A 27,672-nucleotide genomic window follows, 5' to 3' on the forward strand; every position below is an offset into this window, starting at 1 on the left:
ATTCCAGTTGATTACAGTTAATGAAAAGTCTGGGAAATGTAGAGGTCTATTTATCAATATGTGGCAATAGAAAATATTTCCAATTGTCACTTATTGGAAAGATAAAAATATCTTCTATCACCACAATTTATCAATAAAAGGTCACCAGGAGAGCTGATCGATGTTCAGATCCCCAGCAATACATGCTGGTAGCAGTAAAAGGACACATCGCTTCACCAGCCAATCTTTGGGCCTTCTGTGCACATGCAGTGGAAAAGGCAGCCTTTCATTTACATGGAAATTAATAAAAAATACCAAAAAATTATATATAACAAATCAGCAGCAATAGGCGGCACTCCAGATCATGTAGTGAGGACAAAAACAACTGCTACCACACGCAGTAGCAGATGTTTTTGTCCACAGTTAAATAGCAGTTATTTATTTTATTTACATTTTTTTAAATAATTTTGCTTATGGACAAATATTTTTTTTAACATTAAAAATATTTTCTTTCTTTATCTGACTCCTTTCCATCATTCCACCAGACGTGCAATAGAGAAAGGTGCTGGTAGATGAGTCACAAGGTAAGCAGCAGGTTAAAGTGAACCCCAATATACAAAGTATCACAACAATACATACCACTTAATAATCTTGCAGGCTAAGCTCATGCTAGTCTATTGTGAGGACATACCGGCACAACGTGTCAGGCATAGAGCCATAGGCAAACGCAGGGGGGGGTTCCGTCTGCCTGGAAACCTCCCTCCCCAGCCCACACCATGACCACAATAGAAATAGTAATATAAAAGAATGTTACTAGTGCTGTATGTTCTTCTCAGTATCACAAATGAAATAATTAGCACCACCTGTGGATCTTTTAACATGTATCAGCCAGTAATAAATAACCTGTGCACCAACTAGGAGTTCTGGAAAACATTCTCTGTTAAGGATGTGCTGCTATAGAGCCCAATATGTACATATATGTTCAGGGAAATTGGGGTACTTCCCGTTGGGCCGGACATCTCTCTCATTAGCAGCCCCTTCAGGCAGGGCCTTCACTGCTGTGGCCGCGTATGTGAGAAGCGGTGGAGGAGAAAGCCGGAGATGTCAGGCGGCTGGGCCGTGCAGAGTCAGCTCAGTCTCTCACAGCTGCCAGTAATACTACTTTGCAGTTACTTCTCCCCACCATACGGTGTCTCACTACAGTGTGGTCTCCTCAGACAGCATTAGCATCGTCACTGGCTGAACATAGCGCTCCTGCTCCTTGATCTGAACACAGCGGCGGAGACACCGAGGAGTGTCTCACTGGTGGTTCCTGAAAGTGCAAAAGGAAGCAGGCACTACTCCTCTTTCACCAAGGCCACAATGTTACTGTGGGCACAGTGAGACCAGCATTGGAAAAAACGCTGGTAAGTGACCCTCAGGGGGGCTGAACACAGCTGCCAACACACACTGATGTGTGACATTGTTATTGTATGGGGAGGGGGAACAGTACAGTGATATATGAGGGGCAATAACACAGCTCCCAGCATACTACTATGTGACATTGTTATTATACTGTATAGGGGAGAGGGAACAGTACAGTGACATATGAGGGGGAATAACACAGCTGCCAACACACTGATATGTGGTATTACTATATAGGGGAGAGGGGACTATAGAGTGACATATGATGAGAGATAACACAGCCCCCAGCATACACTGATATGTGGTATTATTATTTAGGGGAGATGGAACAGTACAGTGATATATGAGGGGGAATAACACAGCTCCCAGCACACTGATATGTGGTGGTATTATTATATAGGGGAGGGGGGACCTAACAATTATATATGAGGGGGAATAACACAGCACCCAGCGCACACTGATATATGGTATTATTATTATATAAGGGAGAGGGGACCGTTGAATGATATATGAGGGGAAATAACACCACTCCCAGAACACTGATATGTGGTATTGTTATTATTATATAGGGGAGAGGGGACTGTACAGTGATATATGAGGGGGAATAATATAGCTCATAGCACACTGATATGTGGTATTATTATTATATATGTGAGATGGGACAGTACAGTGATATAGAAGGTGGAATAACACAATCACCAACACACACTGATATGTGGTATTATTATTCTATAGGGGAGAGGGGACAGTACAGTGATATATGAGGGGGAATAGCACAGCTCCCAGCGCACTGATATGTGGTATTGGTATTATATAGAGGAGAGGAGATCATACAGTGATTAGGTGGATTAACAAAGCTCCCAGCTCACACTGATATGTGGTATTATTATTGTATCGAGGTGAAGGCATTATACAGTGATATGAGGGGGAATAAAACAGCCCCCAGCACACACTGAAAAGTGGCATTATTATTATTATTATTATTATTATATAGAGGAGATGGGATTGTACATTGATAAATGATGAAGAAAAAAACAGTTTTCAGCTCTCTCTATCTTACCATCTCTCTCTCTCGTTTGTTTCTCCCCCTCCCCCATCTCTCTGACATTTCTTGCTGTCTCTCCTCCACTTGCCCCCTATATACCATCATATTCATTTAGATATGTCATCAGATCCTGCCCCCTTCACAGACTCCACCTCCTCCCATTTAGGGCTGCTGCAGAAATTTCCCGGGCTGGTTTTCCATCCCAATCCGTACCTGTTCATGGATCACTGTTTCTGGAGAACCGAAGCACACATTTCTAATAAATAAGCATCATAGTAACTAACAAGGCTCCAGGGCCCGGGTAAGCAGTACTTACTCTCCTTGCCTCTTGGCACCCTTGCTCTTAAGAGGTAAACAATTGATACATATAGGAACAAAATTCTAGTTACGGGTGGTGGAACTACATTTCACTACTACAAGACAGAAGCATAATCAGCTACCAATAACAAAGCAGCCATTGGCCTTTCTGGGCAGCAACAAATGTGTCTACACGTCACAAAAGTTTTGGACCACATGTATGTACAGTAATTGGCTAAAGACTACGTTCTAGGCTGTTGTCGTCTGAATAGAGGCCAATAGCAAGCAGGTGCTAAAGGGTTCAGTATTGTCTAACATTCGGATTATTTCTTTGCAAGTGACATAGCAGAAAGTTTAGTAGGCAAGAACAAGGTGTAACCTCTTTGCTATTAACGCAAAGATATACAATAGAGTAGAGCTGACATTCAAGCAGAGTTGTGCTGAACAACAATGTAATGCAAACGTTCAGTTAATGTTGGATCAGGTTAAATTATGAGTGCATTATGCAGTGACATCAGAACACACAATACAGTCAGTGTTTACAATTCTGGAGTCATCATTTATTCAACACTGCATCAACATTGTATCATTTGTAGATTAGTTAGCTAGCATAAAAACTTGATTTTTCCAAATGTATAAGAGAACATTGGGCCTGATTCAAATATGGATGCAGAACTCATCGCTGCTGCATCTTTGGACACAGCAGTGATGTGTAAATGTGCTAATGCTGCAAGAGATGCTTGAAGGAAATAGACGCCTTCCGTCAGCATCTGTGATCTGAGGGCTGCATCCAAAGATGCAGCATCGGATCAGTATTGCGACCACTGGTTGTGATGTTCCCAGCATTGGCCATCTGAGGAAGCTGAAACTTACTAAGACTGTCCGCCTCCTGCCACGAAATTTGCATCCTCTGATGCAGACCCTGGCCTCAGTATGTCAATCAGGCAGAGGCTTGTGTGCTATCACGCAGGACTCATTCTGCACATGCGCAGAACGGGTCCTGCGCAGACGCTCTTTTTTCGGAGATGTACACGTCCCATTGGATTTATGTACATCTCTGAGTCAGGCCCATTATTTGATGTCTAACTTCAGTGGTAATAAGTATATATCAAAATGCACATACTACTCTATGGTGTTATAGATCTTAATTAATCCATTAGGTATTCTCACCAGGAAGAAAAACCTTTAAACACTATTTTTTTTACATAATTTCTTGTTTTTTTACCTTAAATTATCCAACTCTGAGAAACACCTTTCTTACATCTCATACACACATCTCACGTTCTTCTTGTTCTCAGATTTGCTGCATGAAAGCTTTTCTAACAGCATTCCTGTTACTTGATAAAGGGATGACAATTTGCCATAGCCTGCAGCAGCAAGTCAGCATTAAATCTTACGTAAGGCATATTTAATAATGCAGTATTACAGCAAGGTTTACTTAACTGTACAAAACTTTCAACTTTGATTTTAAGGTGAAAGTAAAAACAAAGTTCATGAAGCCAGAATCTTTTCCTATTCTATCAATGTTGAAACAAAAAATTATAATAAACCCTCCTAAAAACGTATTTATTTCCATCCTTCCCGATACTCACATTGCATAGATTAATTTTTTTTTTCATAGACCATTTTTATTGTTGTACCACAAAAGGAAATACAAAACTGTCTATATTCAGGCAAAACCTGGTATAGTACAATACAATATTTTCAACATATTGCAAACAAAACATCAATGAATAAAACAGCAAGAAAAGGAGGGGGCTATATTCTGTTTCAACAACACGGAACACCCTTAACTACTTACTTGGCACTAACACATGGGATGGAACCACAGACAGGAGTGCTCCACCTGACCAGGTTGCATCCTGTGCGTTAGTGCTGCCCCTCTGTGTACCCCTTTTGTTCGGAGGAAATCTGTTCTGCACATTTCCTCCTCCTACCCCCTGGGAGTGATGTTGCGGTCTGTGACTGTCGACATCAATCCCTATATTGCGCCACAGATGGCAGTGCGAACAGCACACCTGAGCATATGCGGCAAAACCAAAAGTTAAATAAGGGGATATAGCTTCCCTCTAAGCACAAATATGTTGAATTCTGCGTGTGCAGTGATCAGCTGCAGTGGTGGCACTACTAATCAGTGGGGACTACTCCATACTCCGCTCTGCACCAAGGTGAGGGGGTGGGGCTATGACACAGGGGGTTGGGGGATAATGGGGGTCATCTTTTGACACTGGGGGTTAGGGGTAGGTAATGACCTAAAAAATGTTTGGTTTTTTGGGGTGGGGGAATATACAACAAAAATATACAATACTATATATAGTGACACATGGGAAGGGTGACACTAATATAGTGGGGGCCCATTGGCACTCTGTAGGTGGGGTTGTGTGCTCTGACATCCAGCTGCAGTGGAACTACACATCCCAGCATGTCCTGCCACAGTATTAGCATGCCCTAATAGCAAAACTGTAGCAGTGCATGCTGGGATGTGTAGTTCCACTTCAGCTGGATGGCCCGAGTTTGACACCACTGCCCTACTACTTACACTCAAAGTTATCATGATCAGAGAAATCCTTCCATCAGGAGGCCCAAATAGAAGACCATGGGGAAGATATAGTAAAGTGTGGGAAATCATTATATAAATATAATATCTTGAAGCTATTATGAAATGAAAATTGAAGTTAGACTTGCAGAGATGTTGGAGTGCAGTAGGGACATACACTGATCAGCCACAACCAAACTAATAATGTATAGGTTCCCATTGTGCAGCCAAAACAGCTCTGACCCCATCAAGGCATGGACTCCACAAGACCTACTGTATGTAGGTGTCCTGTGGTGTATGGCACCAAGATGTCAGTAGCAGATCCTTTAAGTCAGGGGTGGGGAACCTTTTTTCTGCCGAGGGCCATTTTGATATATATAACATTATTCACAGGCCACACACCCCCATGTGATGTCACACGGGGGTGGGTTCACAATCACTGGTGATTACAGCAATGCCCGAAGCATCCGCAGGATGCTCCGGGGAGCTGTAAGGGCAACAGTGTAACAGTCTGAAGCATCCTAAGGACACTCCAGGCAGTACTGCTGCATAGATTCTGGCTGCTGGGTGCCATTCTAGGCACCCTGCTAGCCAGATGAGGCTAGGAGAAAATAGCTTAGAGGGCCAGACCAAATTTATTCCGCTGGCCTTATCTCTGCTTTAAGTCCTGTAAGATGATGTGGGACCTCCATGGCTCAGGCTTGTTTTTCCAGGACCTCCCACAGATGCTCAATTGGATTGAGATGTGGGGAATTTGGAGGCCAAGTCAACACCTTGAACTCTGTCATGTTCCTCAAACCATTCCTGAACTTTTTTGCAGTGTGGCAGGGCGCATTATCCTGCTGAAAGTGACCACTGACATCAGGAAATACCATTGCCATGAAGGGGTGTACTTGGTCTGCAACAATGTTCTGCCCAGCAGAACATTGTCCAGAGCATCACACCTTGCCAGCTTGCCTTCTTCCCTAGTGCATCCTGGTGCTGTCTCTTCACCAGGAAACAATGCACACACACCTGGCTGTCCACATGATGTAAAAGAAAACCTGATTCATCAGATCAGGATATCTTCTTCCATTGCTCCATGGTCCAGTTCTGATGCTCACATGCCCATTGGCGGCACCTTTGATGATAAACAGGAATCAGCATCATCACTCTGACTAATCTGCAGCTAAGCAGCAAGCTGAGATACACTGTGTGCTCTAACACCTATCATAGCCAGCATTAACTTGTTTTAAGTAATTTGTGTTACAGTAGCTCTTCAGTGGTATAGGACCAGATGTGCTCTCACACACATCAATGAGTCTTTGGGCACCCATGACCCTGTAACCGGTTTTCCTTCTTTTGACCACTTTTGGTAGATACTAAGCACTGCATACCAGGAACATACCACAAGACCTGCTGTTTTGGAGATGCTCTGAACCAGTCATCTACAGCCATGGCCAAAAGTTTTGAGAATGACACAAGTATTAGTTTTCACAAAGTCTGCTGCTTCAGTTTTTATGATGGAAATATGATTATGATTTGCATATACTCCAGAATGTCATGAAGAGTGATCAGATGAATTGCAAAGTCCCTCTTTGCCATGACAATGGACTTCATCCCAAAAACAACATTTCCACTGCATTTCAGCACTTCCACAAAAGGACCAGCTGACATCATGTCAGTGATTCTCTTGTTAACACAGGTGAAAGTGTTGACGAGGACAAGGCTGGAGATCACTCTATCAGGCTGATTGAGTTAGCATAACAGACTGGAAGCTTTAAAATGAATATACATGGATTAGCAGCACTAAAATTGCAATTGTTGTCTTTACAAATGTTACAGTCTAGGTGCAAACATATTGAAATTGAATTAAACAAATATTTAATAAAAATATTGGTATCAGCTGTAAACTTCCAGAACCCTCAGGTGGAAAAGCAGTGGTATATTGTATATGGTGAAAAATCACTAATGCTTGTTCCAAATGATAACACTGGACTTGATAAAGCAGGATAGTTCGGTATCTATAACTCCTTATATTGTGGGGACATAGTCCACAAATACTGAGGCACCGCTGGAGGAAAATGTCCCATATACAAGTGAAGACTGGAGATACTTCAATTATAAATGATATGTCCTCACCAATGCTGCGATGTGCCTGCAGTGAAGCCTCATCCACTTATTCTGGAGAGCAATTTCAGTATGTGTAGATAGTTCCAATAAGGTACTGCTACAAGCGGGTCCAGTGCTGGTTCAAGCAATTCCACACATGAAAAAGGGGGTTCTTGAGATGAATAGGGGTGAACTCCTCACGTGTTTCGCTGCTGTAAGCAGGTTTATCAAAGATAACTATTCCTCTCCTCTATTTGGAATTATATACCCTTCTAAATGGGCAACTAGTTGCACCTGTGTTTGCAATCAATCAGTAAAAGTGCTTTTTCTACATAAAAAAACACATAGACAATTCATCAACCTATAAATAAATGTATAAATTCTAAAGGCTATAAGTTATAAGTTGGAAGGGTTAATGAAATCTGAAACTAATCACTGGTTGGACAGTGTAAACCTATAAAAATATGTAGACAGAAAAATGATCCCTAGAGGTCTACGACTATCCAAATCCTCAATTTTTCAAGATAAACCTGAATTCTAGGACAGATGGGACAAAATATTGGATAAATGCTCACTAACATTAATGGAATTATTAATTGAGTATAGAATGGAGAAATTGAAAACTATAGAAACAGAAATTGAAATATTGAAAAGTAAATTAAAATCATATACCATCAAGATAAAGAGTTTAAAGAAATGGATACAGTGGTCTCAGAAAGATTAGCACACTTTGAGGAAACACTTATTGATAACAAATGTAAAAAATTCCAGCGAGATTTGGAAGATTATAGACTGGGTAATATTAGGACATATAACCAAAGAAATAAAATATAGAAAAATATAAATAGAAACCATCATACAGAACGCTATACAATCGGAAGTAGTAGGGATCATAGTGGGATGGGGGACACCCACAATTTCAGGGGGACACAGGAGTATACGGTGAGGCAGATAGCCCCCTCTGATCACCGCACACCCCGTCGTCCCATGGCGAGATCACTAGAAAATAAGGACAAAAACCTATTTAATATGGAGAGGCCAAACAAAAAGGACTTGGGTGCAAGACCTAGAGATCAAACATATACAGAAACCCTATTAACATCTCAGGGGGATTTTTTAGAACAACGCAAAAGAAGAATCATAGACAGGGATCGCCAAATAGGGACACCAAAAAGAAGAAGAAACTCAAGTTTAGAGGGAGAAGAGGGGGTAAGAAGGAGATGTTTAAGAGATTAAAAATAAAATCAATCCTAACTAAAAACATATTTAATTGATAGTGAATTACAGATATTGAGTAAGGGTTTTAAATTCTCATCATCAACAGCCCCTAATATATTTGATCTGTTTGTTGAGCTAAACAGATATGTTACGTCCCTGTGTAAAAAAAATATTTTGCAGAACAAACCCTCCTTAAAAATGAAGAGGAGGCTTACCCCATTTTGCTAGATAGAGGGGATACATCAGCACTATATACCCTAGTAGAACTTTTGGAAGAGAATTATGAGATCTCACCAGTTAAGATACAACCTGTCTATGAGGTGAATAACGATAGAAAAAGATTGAGTTAAAATCCGATTTCTATTCGATAAAATCCAAAGGATCAAGTATAGAGAGCATCTATAAGACAACGTTAGATGATTTCAAACATATGTGTACAAACATCACTATGAATCCCCCAAAAAATGAAAATTTGAATAAATGGGAGAAAAGAGCCCTTAAAAAATTGATTAAGGAGAAGTCAATTATAATAAAGGAAGCTGACAATATATCACAGAGGCCAATAGACAGAGAATGTGGATTTCTATAGAAAATTAGATAAGGATCATATACAAATTTTTACTTTGGAATTTCGTAGTCTGCTAGATCAGGCAGTTATTGATGGGTCATATTGAAGGATGAATTTCGATTTCTTTTTACACCTTATCCTTCCATGCCCATTTATTATCACCTCCCGAAGATTCACAAATCCCTCACTGCACCCCCAGATCATCCTATCATTTCTGGTATTTTTCTCTCACTTCTAACCTTTCCTTTTATGTTATTTCTTTTTTACAGCCACGTGTTTTGTTCACTGAGGTCCCATATCAAGGACGCCACACAATTTTTTAACAAAATCAAAGATGTGTCATGGAATGAGACCTATGCCTTCCTTACTCTAGATGTGCAGAGCCTGTACACGAACATCCCACATGATCTTGGTGTACAGGCTATAACCAATCAATTGATTGCTGATGGGGACCTTGTGGAGAAACAAAGGATGTTTATTGTAGATTATATTTGTTTTATTTTGAAGCACAACTATTTTCTTTTTCTGGATCAATTCTTCTTACAGGTGATAGGAATGGCCATGGGAACCATGTTTGCACCCAGCTAACCTCTACATGGGTGTGGTCGAAGACCAGCTAGTGTGGGATGGCAGGTTCGGCGCGAACTTTGTTCTTTATGGCCGTTATATAGATGATCTTTTTATTATTTGGGATGGTGACTTCATATCTGCTCACTCTTTTGTCACTCATCTTAATTCCAATTTCTACAATATTAGTTTCACATTTTCATTTCATCTTTCATGAATGAACTTCTTAGCTCTGACCCTTGAAATTAGAAATGACCAAATTCACACATCAAATTATGTCAAAGAGGTAGGAACAAATGCATATTTGCATTACAGCAGTGCGCATTACCCTCCTTGGAAAAAGAACATAACTAGAGGTTAAATGCTACACCTAAGAAAGAACTGCTCTGATCTTGCATCCTTTGAAATACAGGCAAAATCCATGATTGACTCCTTTTTGGAAAGCGGTTATCCCGTACCAATATTGCTTAAGGCATTTGAAGATATTAAAAGAGTAAATAGAGATGATCTCATAACCCAAAAGGAGGGAAAGAAAGAACAAAAATTGGAAAATGAAATTATGTTTATTTTAGCTTATAACAATAGATGTTCAGAAATCAAGAGAATTGTTGAAAAAAATTACAATATTTTAAAACAAGATAACATATTACATAATATTCTGCCACAAAAAACATGGTTTGTGTTTAGGAAAAATAAATAATTCAAGAACGTATTAGCCCCTAGATTTCTAAAGAGCTCAGATATGTCTGGAGAAAACACTAGTATGGCAACCAATTGGCTTCAAAAGAAACAACAAGGGTTCTTTAAATGTGGTACAAATAGATGCATAACATGTAACCATGCACTATACTATTGAAATAGAGGGAGAAGGCAAACCGTATGTAATAAAGAACTTGATTAACTGCAATTCATCGTATGGTTTATATGATAACCTGTAGCTGTGGCTTTAAATATATTGGTAGAACCACCCGCCCACTTAAAGTTCGGTTCCTAAAATACAGTAGGAATATAGTAAATAGGGTTCCCACCCATAGTAGGTCAAAACACTATAGGGACACGCATAATGGAGATCCAAGATGTCTCAGAGTAGTGGGCCTAGAACACATTAAAAACAACAATACAAGGTGGAGATCACTTCAGAAATCTTTGTAAGCAAGAGGTCTTTTGGATGTTTAAGATGAATTCCATCTTTCCAAATGGCCTCAACGAATCAGTAGAACTAAATGCAGTTATTTGAAACTCCTAGTAACACAAGGACTTAGCTCCCTCCTCTTTATCGATATCTTATGTTGTTTAGCCTACATTAATAATACCATATAAGTCTATACTATTTATTAGAAGAGACACATATATATTTCTGTCATTTCTTAATTCCCTCTTCATCCCCTTTATGGGTCTTTGTATAGATTAGCATGTGTGAAAGATGTTCTCCACCCTATATATGGTCTATCTTTAATATAGCCAATAGGAACAATATGGGTTTCCAAATAGTCACTTTGTGTTATAAATATATTTCCTAATAAATGTAAAAGTAATATAATGCATATAGAAGCAGTTATTGACAGGACTGACATAGTAGATATTTAAAATATCATTTGGGGCTGGATATGTTTCTACCTATTGCATAGGAGTAGTTAATATATATGAAAACAAAAACTTTCCTGTGAAGGTCCTAACATGTTACGGTTTCTATAAATAAAAACGGTTACCATGCCAACTAGAAATACACTTCCAATGTCTATAGAAAACAATTAGGCTGGATCTTTTTCTATTTCTTTCTTCTTTTTTGGATAAATATAAAAGCGTATGAGCTAATTCATCTTATTAGTATGAATTCCCCATATATATATATATAAATAAAAGATTACATACATGATGAGAATGAAAATAGATGGAATAACTAAGAGATGAAAGAATCACAGACAGGATGTGATGTAATGGCCTGCGGTTCAAGTCACTGGAAGGCTCGGATGAACCACGAACCAGGAAGCCGTGATGGTCACTTGCATCTTGTGATGATCGCGGCTCCTGGAAGTATACTATGAATAAGAAGCCGTCCATCAGAGTCTAAACAGGCAGGACAATACATCCCTATAGGTCCCTACTACAGGTTAGTGGTAGAATGGAGAACGCTGGCCCGCTTCATCAGTGTCACGTGACCGCTTTTGCATTCCAAACACTGGAAATGCCATTCCGGTATGGGAATTAGAGATATTTTCTCACTCCCTCTCTCAAGAACCCCCTTTTTCATGTGTGGAATTGCTTGATCCAGCATTGGACCCGCTTGTAGCAGTACCTTATAGGAACCATCTACACAAACTGAAATTGCTCTCCGGAACAAGTGGATGAGGCTTCACTACAGGCACATCGCAGCATTGGTGAGGACATATCATTTATAATTGAAGTATCTCCAGTCTTCACTTGTATATGGGACATTTTCCTCCAGCGGTGCCTCAGTATTTGTGGACTATGGGCCGGATTCAGAACCGAACGCTCTGACCAGAGCGCTTGCTCTGAATCAGTGCCCTCCTCCATGAAAATGGAGCGGCCTCCTGGCCGCTATCATAGCTGTGGGTGACCACCCACAGCATATGCGAGCGTCCATGATGATGGTCGCGATGGTCTTGACCATCGCGACCATCGGGCTTGCGATGGAGACCCTGCGGTAGGGTCTCGCTGCCGCAAGCCCTGGAGTGATTTTGGCTCTATCAGAGCCAAAATCACTCCCACTGACATCACTAGTGATGTCAGTGGGGCTGGCTTCAGACGGTAGGCGTTCCCATGGGAACGCTTCCGTCTGGCAGGCACGCCCACCAAAGGGGGCGTGCTGTCAATCAACATCGACAGCACGCCCCCTTTGGTGTGAGACCCGGAGCGATGGAGAGCCCGTCGCTCACCGGGTCTCGCGCATGTGCACGACGGAGCTCCCTCTGTCGTGCGCATGTGCAGTGGGGGAACATCGACCCGCTTGCGAGCATCCTGTGCTCGCGAGCGGGTCTGAATGACCCCCTATGCTCCCACAATATAAGGAGTTATAGATATCTAACTATCCTGCATTCATCAAATCCAATGTTATGATTTGGAACAAGCATTAGTGACTTTTCACCCTATACAATATAACACTGCTTTTCCACCTGAGGGTTCTGGAAGTTTAGAGGTGATACCAATTTTTAACTGTATTAATTGTGCATGTATGTACAAGATTTTTAATATTTTTATTAAATATGTTTGCACCTAGACTGTAACATTTTTAAGGACAACAACTGCAATTTTAGCGCTGCTAATCCATGTATATTCCTTTTCCTTGTGTTGTGTACTGGAGGAGACTACTCCAGTTTTTAGTAGCTGCTTTAGAACAACGACACCTAACAGCGCCTGAATTTTCCTTGATTGGGTCATTTTCCTGGAAGGTTTAAAAAGGAGGGTGGAGCTTGAAATCACTGTTCTTCCTCTGTTAATCATGGTTACCTGCAAGGAAACACGTGCAGTCATCATTGCTTTGCACAAACAGGGCTTCACAGGCTAGGATATTGCTGTAGCAAGATTGTACCTAAATCAACCAGTTATCGGATCATAAAGAACTTCAAGAAGAGAGGTTCAATAGTTGTGAAGAAGGCTTCAGGGTGCCCAAGAATGTCCAGTAAGGGCCAGGACCATCTCCTAATGTTGATTCAGCTGCGGGATCTGGGCACTACCAGTACAGAACTTGCTCAGGAATGGCAGCAGGCAAGTGTGAATGCATCTTCTCACACAGACTTTTGGAGGATGGACTAGTGTCAAGAAGGGCAGCAAAGAAGGCACTTGTCTCCAGGAAAAACATCAGGGACAGACTTATATTTTGCAAAAGGTACAGGGATTGAACTTCTGAGGACTGGGGTAAAGTTATTTACTCTGATGAATCTCCTTTCAGGTTGTTTGGGGCATATGGAAAAATGATTGTCCGGAGAAGGAAAGATGAGCGCTACCTTCAGTCCTGTGTCAAGCCAACAGTAAAGCTTCCAGAGACCATTCATGTGGAGTGGGCTCACTCACAATTTTGCCTAAGAACACAGCCATGAATAAAGAATGGTACCAAAACATCCTCCAAGAACAATTTCTTCCAACCATCCAAGAACAGTTTGGTGATGAACAATGCCTTTTTCAGCATGATGGAGCACCTTGCCATAAGGCAAAAGTAATAACTAACTGGCTCGGGGAACAAAACATCGAAATTTTGGGTCCATGGCCAGGAACCTCCCCAGACATTAATCCCATTGAGAACGTGTAGTCAATCCTCAAGAGGCGGATGGACAAACAAAAGCCCATAAATTCTGACAAACTCCAAGCATTGATTAGGCAAAAATGGGCAGCCATCAGTCAGTATGTGGCCCAGAAGTTAATTGACAGCATGCCAGGGCGAATTGCAGAGGTCTTGAAAAAGAAGGGTCAATACTGCAAATATTGACTCTGCATAAACTTAATGAAATTGTCAATAAAAACCTTTGACACTTATGAAATACTTGTAATTTTACTTTAGTATACCATAGTAACATCTGACAAAAAGATCTAAAAACACTGAAGCAGCAAACTTTGTGAAAACCAATACTTGTGTCATTCTCAAAACTTTTGCCCATGGCTGCAGTCTTCACAATTTGGCCCTTGTCAAAGTCTATTAGATCCTTTATGCTTGTCCATTTTTCTGCTTCCAACACATCAACTTCAAGAACTGACTGTCACCTGTCAGTGGTTGTAATGTTAAGGTTGATCAGTGTATATGTCTAAATATTTGAATACCTTAAAGGTAATATAGCATGGGAGGATATAGCAATGTCTAATATAAGAAGGTCAGGGTGAATTAAGGGAAGGATTTCTGATCTGGATAGTTTAATTCTCTAACTTGTAAAGGAGCTAAATAGGTCAATGTCATGAAAAATAGCCGACATTGTCATCTGCAAATAGGAATTTTTTTTATCACATGTGGGATCATTGTCAATATCATTAAAATTTGTATTATTACAGGAAGATATCACTAGAGGTTCCAGCACTAGTGCAAACAATAATGGATGGGGTAAGGGACATACTTGATGCATGCCCCTCTAGATGCAGAAAAGGTGGTGAGATAATCCCATTAGCATGATTCTAGAGAAAATCAGAGTCATGGTATAACATATCTTCGATAACTCTTTCTTTGAGGTCCATAGGGTCCACAGAATCTACCTTGGGGGTATGTAGTTGGAGAGATCCATTGCACCAAACAGCTACAGCTTTAAAGCTCCCAGCATGCACTGGTCCTCCTACCTATATACCCCGCCTCCTGCCTCCTGCCACAGGCATTCAGTTTGTAAACAAGTCTAACGACAATAGACGGAAAGTAGAGAAGGAAGTACAATGTACACAAGAAACACTCTCAAAATCCGAAAAGGGAATCAGTGATACCAAAAAGCAAAGGACAAATCCCTACTGAGGCCGTGTGCATCAGGGTGAGTGCTCTGTGGACCCTATGGACCTCAAAGAAATAGTTATCTAAGGTATATTATACCATAACTCTGATTTTCTTCTTCTTCAGGGTTCATATGGTCCACAGAATCTACATTGGGGACATCATAAAGGGTAGGGATGCTCCTGAGTAGCGAGGAGAATCCGCCGTCCAAAAAAAGCATCCTGGGAGGCAAAAGTATCAAAAGCATAGAATTTGATAAAGGTTTAGACAGAAGACCAAGTGGCTGCCTTACACAGCTGTTCAGCCGACGGTCCGACAGACCGAGTAGAATGTGCTGTTACCTTGTTAGGAAAGGGAGATCATCGTGTATATAGATCTGAGCAATAGTCGTATGCAGCCAATGAGCCAAAGTCTGTTTGTTTGCTGGCCAGCCTCATTTGTGAAACCAATATAACACAAAGAGCGAATCTGACTTTCTGATGAAGCTGGTACGATCCACGTAGATACGAAGGGCCTCGAACCACATCCAGGGATGCTTCACCTGTAGACAGGTTTGAGGTCTGAAAAGCCGGGACTACAATTTCCTAATTTATGTGGAAACTGGATACTACCTTCGGAAGGTAATCCGCCTTACTACGAAACACAGCTCTATTTTGATGAAAAATCAAATATGGAGAGCAACTTGACAGTGCTGCCAAGTCAGAAACTCTATGAGCAGAGGAGATAGTGAGGAGAAAAAGTATCTTCGCTGTCAACCATCTTAAGTCCACCTTATCATAGGGTTCAAGGGGGGGAGCTTGCATCGCCCTGAGAACCAAGGATAAATCCCATGGTGCCACCAGAGGAACAAACGGAGGTTGCAGCCATAGGACCCCCAGCAAAATGTTCTTACATCTGCCAGGGGTGCAATTCTGCGCTGGAACAAAACTGACAAAGCAGAAACCTGAACCCTCAAGATAGCCAGGCGCAGACCTAAGTCTAAACTCAGCCTGCAGTGTTGAATTCGTCAATAAACCTTTTAATATATTCCTTCCTATAAACCTCTAAGATTCACCTGCGTAGAACCTCTAAGACAAAACCCTGACTAAAACCTCTAAACAGAACGCTAATTGCGTACGCAGTTTAACCGCAAATGAAGACAGGAGTGGAATCTGTGTTTCCAACGCACAAGTATTATTCAGGTAAAAGTACAGTCAGTTACACGCAATCTATACATACACAAGTTAGGCGTAAAAGGAAATAATACAGACCCAAGTACGGTTATACATACGCTGCGCCTCTGGACCCAGAGATAAATTTCTGACTAGATATCCTCAGTTCACCCAAAATTCAGCATGAACTGGCAAACCAGTGTTCGGACACATGTATTTATTCCCCCCCAGACTGAAACAGGACAAAGGGGGAACTTCCTGCTGATCTCATTGGTTCCCAGAGGAGAAGCATATGTAACGACACATTTAACAGGTTGTTTCAAATAGACTTTCCCTGCCTCTAACAGCCGGAGTCTTTCTGGTAACGCCTCCTGTAACATTCCATCAACTAAACATTTTGTTGCTTGTAAGTTCTGCGATCCGTAACTTGAGTTTGCATGATGCGATCTCTCCACCGATAACACCGGGATTCTGTAAAAAGCTTACGCATCAGAACGAAACCAAACACACCTTGCTTATCATGTATAATACCTTAGATATCAAAAACCTCTATTTCTTAGCATTTAAACTAACTTAACCAACTTGAATCATACAATTTGATGCTAATGGAACCTTGTGTGCGAATATGTAGTGTGTGAGTATTCGGGGTTTGATATAAGGACGCTAGTTATTAATGGGTGAGATTTCAGTGCATAATTTCTCATACACGAAGTGAACATCCAGCAGTGTGGATGGCTGAGGGTTGTAGTTCTACATGCCCTCTGTCAGCAGGCCCCCACTTGTTGTGTGTTCAAAGGAAAACAAAACCTCTTTTGTTCTCACAGACTCTTGTGTGAAATGCAAATGTATTACCACCTCAAGCTGTGGAATTTGGGGCCATTCTGTCTAGGATTCAGACAAATCCAATTGTGTAGATATTATATTACAATTGCCACAACTATACTTTATCTGCATCCAGGGATTCCCAATTTGTATGTAAAAATACCCATTGTCTCTTCTTATTTACTTTTACTCAGAAAGCTTGTTTTTCCAGTTGCCCTTGGTAGGTTAACAAAAACATTGCCATCTGTTCTTAGCTCCTGAGTTATAACTTGAATTGACGCTGACCACAAAAATGGTGTCTTGCGATCCCATTTCCAAAATGGAGTCTTGCGGCCATTCGCAAGATGGCGTCGCCGCGATTAAATTTTAAACTGAACTTGTCTCAGCCAATTATTCAGCTTCGACAGCAGAAAAGCAAGTACTCTTGAAACCTTGAAAACCCTAGGGTCATATTTAATCCTGTGATAGATGCAGGCTGAAGCAGGCTTCCTTGCCCTCATCATCGTCTGGATCACAGAAGCAGAGAAACCTTTGGCCTTTAAGATGGAAGCCTCAATAGCCATGCCGTCAAAAGCCAACCGAGGAGAATCCGGATAGGCAGAGACCCTGCACTAGCAAAGAAGTGGCCTGTCTATGGATATACATGTCAGATCTGTGAACTAATGTCTCCTGGGTCAGGCAGGAGCTGTTAGTATTAACCTGCCTTCTTGCTTGAACTTTCTGATGACCCTTGGGAGGGGGGATATCGGAGGAAACAGGTATGCCAACCTGAAGTTCCACCTCACCGCCAGAGCATCCACGAAGGCAGCTGAGGGTCTCTCGTTCATGAGGTCTATGTCTGGTAGTCCCCACCTGTCCACCAGGAGTTGAAAAATGTCCGGATGAAGAGCCCATTCTCCGGCGTGTATGTCCTGATGACTTAGGAAGTTCGCTTCCCAGTTGTAGGATGAATATTGAGGAGATTGCTGGAAGATGGCATTCTGCCCACAGCAGAATGTTCGCCACTTCCCTCATGGCTGCCCGACTTTGTGTGCCTCCCTGATGGTTGATGTAGTCAACTTTGGTCACGTTGTCAGACTGAATCTGGACAGGCCTGCTGTAAAGAAAGCCCTGTGCTAGACCTAGCGCTCTGTGTGCACTGTGCGAAGCTCCAAGATATTTATCGGTAGGGGACATTCCTGAGCCGTCCACCTTCCCTGAAAGGTATGACACCCTGTCACCGCTCCTCATACTCACAGACTTGCATCCGTGGTGAGGAGTACCAAATCTGGGACCCATAACGGATGACCCTTGTCTAAATGAGTTGTTTTCAGCCACCAAGTGAGGGAGAGCCGAACCTCTGGCGAGATGCGGATCATCTGAGACTTATCCGATGATACGGACCATCCCAATGAGACAGTATCCATTGCTGCAGGGACCTGGAGTGGAACTGGGCATACACCACCATATCGAAAGTGGATACCATGGAGCCCAGCACCTGCATTGCCAGGTGAACTGACACACTTTGTTTAAAGAGTAGACTGTGCACACAAGACTGTAGTGCTGCAATCTTGTCCTCTGGTAAGAGAATCCTCTGGCCCAGAGAGTCCAGCAACACCACCAAGTGCACTATCCGCTGAGTTGGTGAAAGAGAGGACTTTTTTTTTAATTGATTACCCAGCTGTGCTCCTGTAAGCAGACAACTGTCATCTGCAGATGACAGTGTAACAACTCCTGTGATTGTGCCAATATCAGGAGGTCATTCAAATATGGCAGTATCCTGACTCATCTGAGATGAGCCGTCATCACGGCCATTATTTTGGTAAATACCTGAGGGGCTGTGGCCAGCCTGAAGGGTAGACCCTGAAATTGGTAATGTTGCTGATCTATCGCCAATCCTAAAAATCTTTGGTGGGATCGTGCAATTGGAACATGCAGATATGCATCCAGAGAGACCATGAAATCTCCAGGCTCCATTGCCAGTATAATTGACCATAGGGTTTCCATACAGAATTTGGGCACATGGATGAATCTGTTGAGAGACTTCAGATTCAGGATAGAGCAATGTGACCCATTTGGTTTCTGAACCAAAAACAAAATTTGAATAATAACCCCTTCCCTGTTACGTCACAGGAATGGGGATTATGACTTCCTACCTCAGGAGGGCCCCAGTAGACTCCCAGAAGGCTGAAAATCTGACAGGGTCTAAAGGTAGGGTTGTACCAACAAACCTTTGAGGGGATGTCTCAGGAACGTGATGGCATAACCACAAGAGACCACCTCTCGAACCCAGACATCTGTCGTGGTTTGATGCCAGGCCTGAGAAAACTGTAGAAATCGACCTCCAACCCTGAGAACCCCAGGGGTAGGCCTGCCCAATCACGCAGTGGGCTTACCATCCATCTTGGAAGCAGGATGCTTGGCTGACCAGGACTTCTGGGTCTGCAGACTCCTGTGGGAATTATCCTGTTTAGAGGAAGACTGTCTCTTTGCCCTACCCTGTGGGTGAAAGGACTGACCTGAAGACTGCCTATACTTAGGGGTAGTTGTAGAAGGAAACCCCACAGATTTAGACATTGCCAGAGAAGACACTATGTCATCCAGCTCTAGTTCAAACAGTACTTTCCCCACAAAAGTTCAAGGATTCCAGGGATTTCTTGGAACCTGTATCCGCCTTCCAGGTTTTTAGCCAAAGGGTTCTTCAAGCTGCAACTGAAGCTGCCAATACCCTAGAAGCTAAAATACCTGCGTCAATGACCGCTTCCCCCATATACATGGCTGCTTCCCGCATCTGACAGAGGGAAGATCGCTGTTCTCTGGTAGCATTAGGCATGATTTAGGCAAAGATTTCGTCCATTCTTCCATTGCCTTATCTACCCAGGCTACAGCCACAGCTGGCCTGGTAATAGCTCCAGATAATGAAAACACTGATTTTACATAGTTATCAAGTTTTCTATCTGTAGCCTCCTTCAACGAGGATGCCACAGAAATGGGTAACGTAGAGCTCTTGATCAATCTAGTTACATGAGCAGCTACTGATTGAGGAACTTCCCATTTGCTACATTCACCCTGAGCAAATGGATATTGAGAGACTAAATTCCTTGTAGTATGGAAATGTTTATTTGAAGTAGACCATGCTTCATACATGAGATTCATCAGCTGCTCAGACTGAGGAAAATAATCTCTAGCCACCTTATGACGCCTAAAGACCGGAGTCTTAGCTTTTGGTGGCACCTCCTCATCCTCTATACTGAGGACAGATCTATCTCCTCTCACCAGAGAGGGGACATCCACAGAGGATTGATGGTCTTCTTCCACTGAGTAAGACCAAGAACTCTGAGTATCAGAGTCTAATGAGGAGGGTGGGTCAGAATCCTGAGGTAATGTCTGAAAAGAACCTCTCTTATGCCCCTGCCTCTCTATCCGCCTGCACCACCTGCTGAGGGGCTATAGATGGTCGCATACTTTGACTAGAGTGAGCAGAAGAATCAAACCAACAGGGGTTCATAGGGGACATGTACATAGAAGGATGCACAATAGGAGGCAATATCATGGTAGGAGCACGCAACACTGCCACCTTATCCACCATATGTGACAAAACCTGCGACCAAGACGCCACCCAAGATGGCTCTTGTGTAGGTGCAGTGTACCAGATAGAAAAGGTGGCTGTTTACCAATACACAATCAATCCTGCACAAAATCCTGTTCACACAGGCCTGCCAAACAGGATTTACATGACTTGAGCACAGGAGGCTCATCCTTCTCACCTTTACCCTCAGACATGTCAAATGTGGAATCGGTATAAGGTGTACAGTATTAATGTAATGTGACCCACTTCACATATGAAAAACCCCACACACCTTTTCAGAGGGATGACGAGAGAGACACAGTGATAGATATAACTGACAGTTTTGAAAACAAAAGACAGTGTGTATATACAGCAGCAACAGTGGCTTAAGTACATCCCAGAAGACCGGAGGCAAGTTATTATTTAGTGCTCCCCTATCCCCCATATTTACAGCCCTAAGTGGGGTGAATATATTGTGGCTGATGGAGGAGGTGCCCCTTCAGTGCTGGCGCCTGGCAGCAGGTGCCTCCAATGTCTCCCATACTTCTGCCCCTGAGCAGCTAGCATGAAAGTCACATATGATGCAAAAATACAAACATTGCTATTACAAATTGACTCTGAATCAACTGACCAGCCCCACCGAGGTATTGGCAGGATATAGAGCGCTATATACCAGACCCAGAGGAGAGGTATACAGGGAGACCGACCAGACCTCAGACAACCAGCCTGCAGCAGAATGCACAATTGTGAACTGCGAGCATCTCACACACTAGATGGTCAGAAGTAGCAATCCAGAGGTGGGAATCCATAACTGAAAGTTGCATCTGGGTCGGGGGAGGAGCTGCTGGTGCAGCACCTATCTCCCCTAAACTGTGATTTTGATGGCAAGGGTACGCTGGTCTCACAGTAGTAGACGCTAACTAGTGCGCTCTAGTGCATCTACTACCCATCTCCGGCGACAGACGATATGGCCCCAGCCACCTTAGTGAGTACACATTACACAAGGGCTTCACCCGCAGCCACCTCTGGTGCGTCTCCTACACCAGAGGCCCGGACTGCGTCGCACACGATTCCCCTCAGCGCACTGTGCTAAGTATACACAACCAAAATGTAAATGGTATACTGAACAATATCAATAAAAAATGTGCAATTATCACAATATAAAGTGTACAACGTGCATGTGTAATAAATAAGGTTCAAAATCATTTCTTACAATAATAAAAATATATAAATTTAATTACAAAAATACCCTGAATATACAAGGCAACAACAAACAATTGAATAAATATGCCACTGACAGGTGTTAAAAAACAGTTAGCATAAAAGGAATTAAAAAAGGGGTCAAGAGGAAATAAATAGGGAATGGCTTATCTGGATATTAAAAGGTAAGTTCATGGAAGGCGGAATCAGGAGTCTACAGCGCGTTTCGTCCGATTGCTGGACTTCTTCAAGGGATGTGTAGCTCCTGTGGGGTACCTGGTATAAGTACCCATATACTGGGACTAACTGAGCAGTGATTTCCGATTGGAAGTGACCTCACTTCCGGTTTTCGATAATTACATATTCATTATATTATATAAAATAAAACCATTGGAACCTGGATAACCATATAGTAGTAATAACCATATAATAGTAATATTACTGAATATCAGAATCGCTCTTATTAAGAGCAGATTCTGTTCATATCCTCAATGTTTTCTATCTAAATCGAATGTCATGTGATATTTTCCGGGTGTCATGTGGTGTTAGCCCGTCTCCTCATTTCCTGTACATCGCTTCCGCCCACACGAGCACTGTTTGCGGAGTCTAGTAGAGTATTTCCGCCCTTAAGTCTAGGTCAGGTGGCCTGAAGGTCGAGTATCTCAATATCTCCCTCCGGGTATATTGGTGGCCATCTTGATACTCATCTTTCGAGCGGCGGACATCTTGGTGCTCGCATGAAGCCACAGTCAAAACAGCGGCCATATTAGTGCTCATAATGAGCAGCAGTCTTCATCTTGCTTTTCAATAGTAATCGGCAGTGGCCATCTTGGTACTCCTATTTCTTGTCATTAGCGACGGCCATAATGTTTCATAATTCGGCGATCAGGTGTCTTTTAGTGGCCATCTTGGTAGTCTCATGGTGCTGTGTATACAACTTCCTTGTGGCCATCTTGGTATACCCAGATCCACAAAAGTCACAATAATCAATGGATATAAGAGAAGCATCTGTTTGGTTTTCATACGTATTCGCTCCTGAATGAAAAATATTAATAGTATTAATATCAACATAGGTTCCCCTATTAGCATGAATGTAACTAGTCTAATAACAAGGCAAGGACTTTATTAATATTGTAAAACTGAATTATAACCCCAGATGAAACCAGTTTGATTTCTGTGAATAACAGAGGGTAAAATCACTTTGTGTCAGTCTGCCAGAATTTTAGTGAAGAGTTTATAATCAATATTCAACAGTGAAATGTGGGCAATAGCAATCAGGCAGAGAGGGATCTTTGCACGGTTTAGGGAGAACATTGATTATCACATCATTATAATGATCTGGGAAAGATTCATTGCTAAAAATCAAGTAATAGAATTGGGTCAGTGAGGCAACAATTTTAGGTTGTAACAATTGTTAAAATTTTTCCTGGTAGACCATAAAGGCCTGGTAATTTAAGTGTGTTTAATGGCCATTTGGACTTTATCTCTAGAAATGGGTTGAAAAAGAGATTCTGCATCAGTAGGGGTAATGCGTGGAAGGGAAACCATAGCTAAAACAAATCCTTGGAAGTGTAGTCAATAGGACCTTGATGATAGAGATTTTCATAGAATTGGTGAAGAATGTCATAATGAAGATGACATTCTGACCAAAGAGTGTGAAGAACGTCATAATGAAGATGACATTCTGACCAAAGAGTATGTATCTCATCCATCAGAACTGTGATTATAGAACTAGACCCATCTCCCTGTAGTAGGTTAAACCAGTGGATCCCAAACTTTCTTGGTGTCCTAGAGTATCAACATTTTTTTTCTAATGTCACTCCTAGGCCAAGTTTCGTATTACGAAAATCTCAGAAATTTTTTATTTTGAACTGGCATTTTTAGTACAATAGTGGTCGGAATCCAGATGGGAACAATGTTGGCATTTGGCTGATAGAGGGACAGAAAGGTTTTCAGTGGAAGAAATATTGACTATTCCCCATCCGCACGTATGTGCACATGCTTGTATGTAAACAGAAATATGTGTGCAAAGCACTTAGATGCAACTTTAAGTGCTTTATTATGAACATGGGGATTGGGCGCCCATGACATTGTGATATTTTTTTTAAACCAGACAACAACAACCAGTTGAACTTGTGCTAAAACCTAGGGGTGCTCTGTAGCAGATGTCAAGATGCAGGTGATGGAGAGCAGAGCAATGGTGTAGCTGACAGTACTTCATAGCAATCTTTCTACACTACAGGGCAGAGTATTACACTACCTCAGACTGACTGTGAAGTGCACAAAATATTTATAGAATTTTCCTAGAGGCAGCAGATATTGAATTCTACAGTACATGGTTGGATATCAATCAAACATGACCGACCTGGACACATCTAGATCCCTCCAAAGAAAGCCATGGGCTGCTGCATTTGGTTAATATACAGATTAACCCTTGCTGACTAGGAAAAGTGCAAACCTTCCCAAGCAGCATCTGAACACAAATAAAACATTGAACATATTTACCTGGGCTACAGTGTGTTCATAAGTGTTTAATGCCCAAGTGTCTTACATAAACTGTAGTTTGTTTTCTGAGATGAGAGTGTTATCTGTGCTTTGCATAATTAAATTCCTATCACATACTGTATTGTTGCCAACATCAATAGTGCTAATTTAAATCATTGCAAGTTTATTTCTTCACTTTCACTGTACTGTATCTGTGAATGTTTCTCCAATACTTTACAGGTTCTAAAATCACCTTTTTTGATTTTACTAAAAACATTATGATCTAATATGTATGGTCTAACTTTTAAAATGATAAAAAGTCTTAAAATTGACCTACGATTCATATTGTCATTTAAGGAAATAAAAAGCATCTGTCTAAGAGTCGGTGAGACATATTGAGAAAGTGAGTTCTAAGTGAATCCAACTACTCCTCATGTTAGTAATGGTGTGCGGTTGTGGCACTGGGATCTAATGTCACAGTCCAGTACCACACTTCTGAGAATATACCCTTGCTCCATTGTATCTAAGAAACAGGAGTGGGCGGTGCTGATCCGGCACTAACAGTAAGAGGTGCATTAATAATTATACTTTAGAGTTCATTCCTATAGAACACTACAGTGTTGATAGCAGAACTCACTGTTTATACATATAAAGGTGCGTACACACTAGAAGAGTGGAACAACTGTACGATTACAACATTGTAATCGTACATTCGTTCATCACCCTGTGCAGTGGATAATGTGCCCACACTGAACGATATATGCACCCTCCCTCATCCCCGAACGTGCTCAACCTGTCGATATCGTCAAGTTGGCCTGCATGTTCAAGCGATGATAGATGTCGAAAACGACCAGTGGGAGCGCGCATCGCTGGTCATTTTCGACATTTTACTGCACGATTTATGAACGGTTAATTAGCGATTGAATGATAACGATGTCGTAATAATTAAATCGCTCATTTTAATCGTCTAGTTGATAGACGCCTTTAGCATCATACAAGTGACTGGAACAGTGTCAATTTTGAGAAAATGCATATTAGGGCAAAGTATATATAGCTATGCAACACAAATGGTGTAATGGTTAGCAATACTGGCCCACAGCACTGCGGGATATGTGTGCTCTATAGTAATCACTATTAACAATAAACAGATTATATATATATATATATATATATATATATACATATACACACACACACAGTATATATATATATATATATATATATATATATATATATATAAAAGTCAGTGATTGCGCATGTTCATTGAAAGACACTGTTCATAAGTCATATAAACTCTCATGAGTCCAGCAAATAGAAACACCAATATTGGGTACAAGAGTACTTATTCTTTTCTGTAACACCAGGTCCCTATAATAACGGACCGCAGCTCTCCACAATGAAAAGACCGGATGCCAGGTCCAAGATTCTGTTAATATAAAAGGAGAGGAGAGCGCTCCATGGTGCAGATAAAAATGGTAATTTTTAATAAACAATTAATAGATGCATTACAATGTCGGCGCTCAGTGGAGCCGCCCGTACCTGAAAACAAACTGTGTGGGCTGGTTACCACGTGATGTGTTAAAACAATACTCCACCAGAAGTCATCGGCGCTGACCCAGAAGACCGCCGGGCTCACACACCATGCTGCTGGATACCGCAAAGTAAACCACAGTTGGTCGGACCACGTGCAGCTGGGGGATCGCTTGTGCCAGCTGGGGATTCCTAGGAGATACGTCACAGAGGCCCCGCCCTAACGCGTTTCGTCATAGTGGTCCGATCGGCTGTGGTTTACTCAGCGCCGATGACTTCTGGTGGAGTATTGTTTTAACACATCACGTGGTAACCAGCCCACACAGTTTGTTTTCAGGTACGGGCGGCTCCACTGAGCGCTGACATTGTAATGCATCTATTGATTGTTTATTAAAAATTACCATTTTTATCTGCACCATGGAGCGCTCTCCTCTCCTTTTATATATATATATATAAAATTCTAAATGGTTTGGCACTCTGGATGAAAAATTAAATGTAACGGGGTGCCCGCCTAAAAGACAACATAGAGAAAATTCCCCTGTGGTGATGTATAGCCACACCACACATATGAGAAAAAGAGGCGCCACTCCCAAGTAGAATAGTGAAAACAGTTTAAATATAATAAAACATCAGTACAGATAAGTCGACGTTTCAAAGATTTACTGCTTTTTCATCAGGACTGTACATGCATACATAAATGTGAAACAATGTGTGCTTACCTTATAAAAGAAAGAGACTGATGTTAACATCATGTCAGCAGCGTGAGCCAGGCCACCAGGACATCCGGCGGAAGTCAGGAACTCCAAAGGCGTCACCTAGCATCCGCGTCGCCCAGCTAGCCGTGTCATCGGGCATCCCCATGCCACTGCACAAAATAAACAAAGGTGATGAAAATGTGTTAAAAGACTGTAGGATAACCGCTCAATCTGCATATATTATATATATATATATATATATATATATTCACAGCATGGGCTCGGCACTCTTCCTCTTAAGGTAAACGTGGGTGCCTTCTGTGGAGATCACAAACTACAGCTCACAAAGGCAGCGGCACTCCAAAGAATAAATGAATAGAAGCTGGGTTATAGAAACCTCAAGTTTTACTTGAGGTTTCTATAACCCAGCCTCTATTCTATTAATTTATTCTTTGGAGTGCCGCTGCCTGTGTGTGCTCTGTATATGTATATACATATTCACATATTCAACATATTCACTTGAAAGCATGAAATAGATACAAATAAAGACCAATATAAAAAAGTCCCAAATAATAGCGATGTACGTGCTGCGGTCCTCTTATTATCCTTACCGAAGGCCAAATAGTATCAATCATTAAACGAAAAGAAGAAGACAAGGCGCATCCATTTGAGAAAGAAATAACAATCACTTTTACTAAGTGTAATAAGCTCGCATACATCGTTTGACGTGATGTCGTCACAAGCTGAGTCCCAAGCTGTTTGCTGCACAGAGAGCCGGACGAGACTGTCGCTTTGTATAGCGTGGATATCCATCACCCTGGGTGCGATCTGGAGGCACCGGAGGGTTGAGTGTGAGGCGGCCGCTGTTTACTTGGATGTATGTGAGCTTATTACACTTCGTAAAAGTGATTGTTATTTTTTTATTCATGTGCACCTAGTCTTCTTCTTTTCGTTTCATGATATATATTATATTATATATACATATCCATAGACAAAAAAACATTATGGTTTCACATGTCTCATTAAGGCTGCTTAGACATGATCTGAAAATTCACAAAACCTATTGAATTTCTGACACTCAAACTCCAAAAAGCAATGAAATTACGATCAGTAAGGCTG

This window comes from Taudactylus pleione, unplaced genomic scaffold (assembly GCF_031769625.1).
Source record: "Taudactylus pleione unplaced genomic scaffold, aTauple2 ptg000251l, whole genome shotgun sequence".
In the NCBI taxonomy this organism is placed as follows: domain Eukaryota; kingdom Metazoa; phylum Chordata; class Amphibia; order Anura; family Myobatrachidae; genus Taudactylus; species Taudactylus pleione.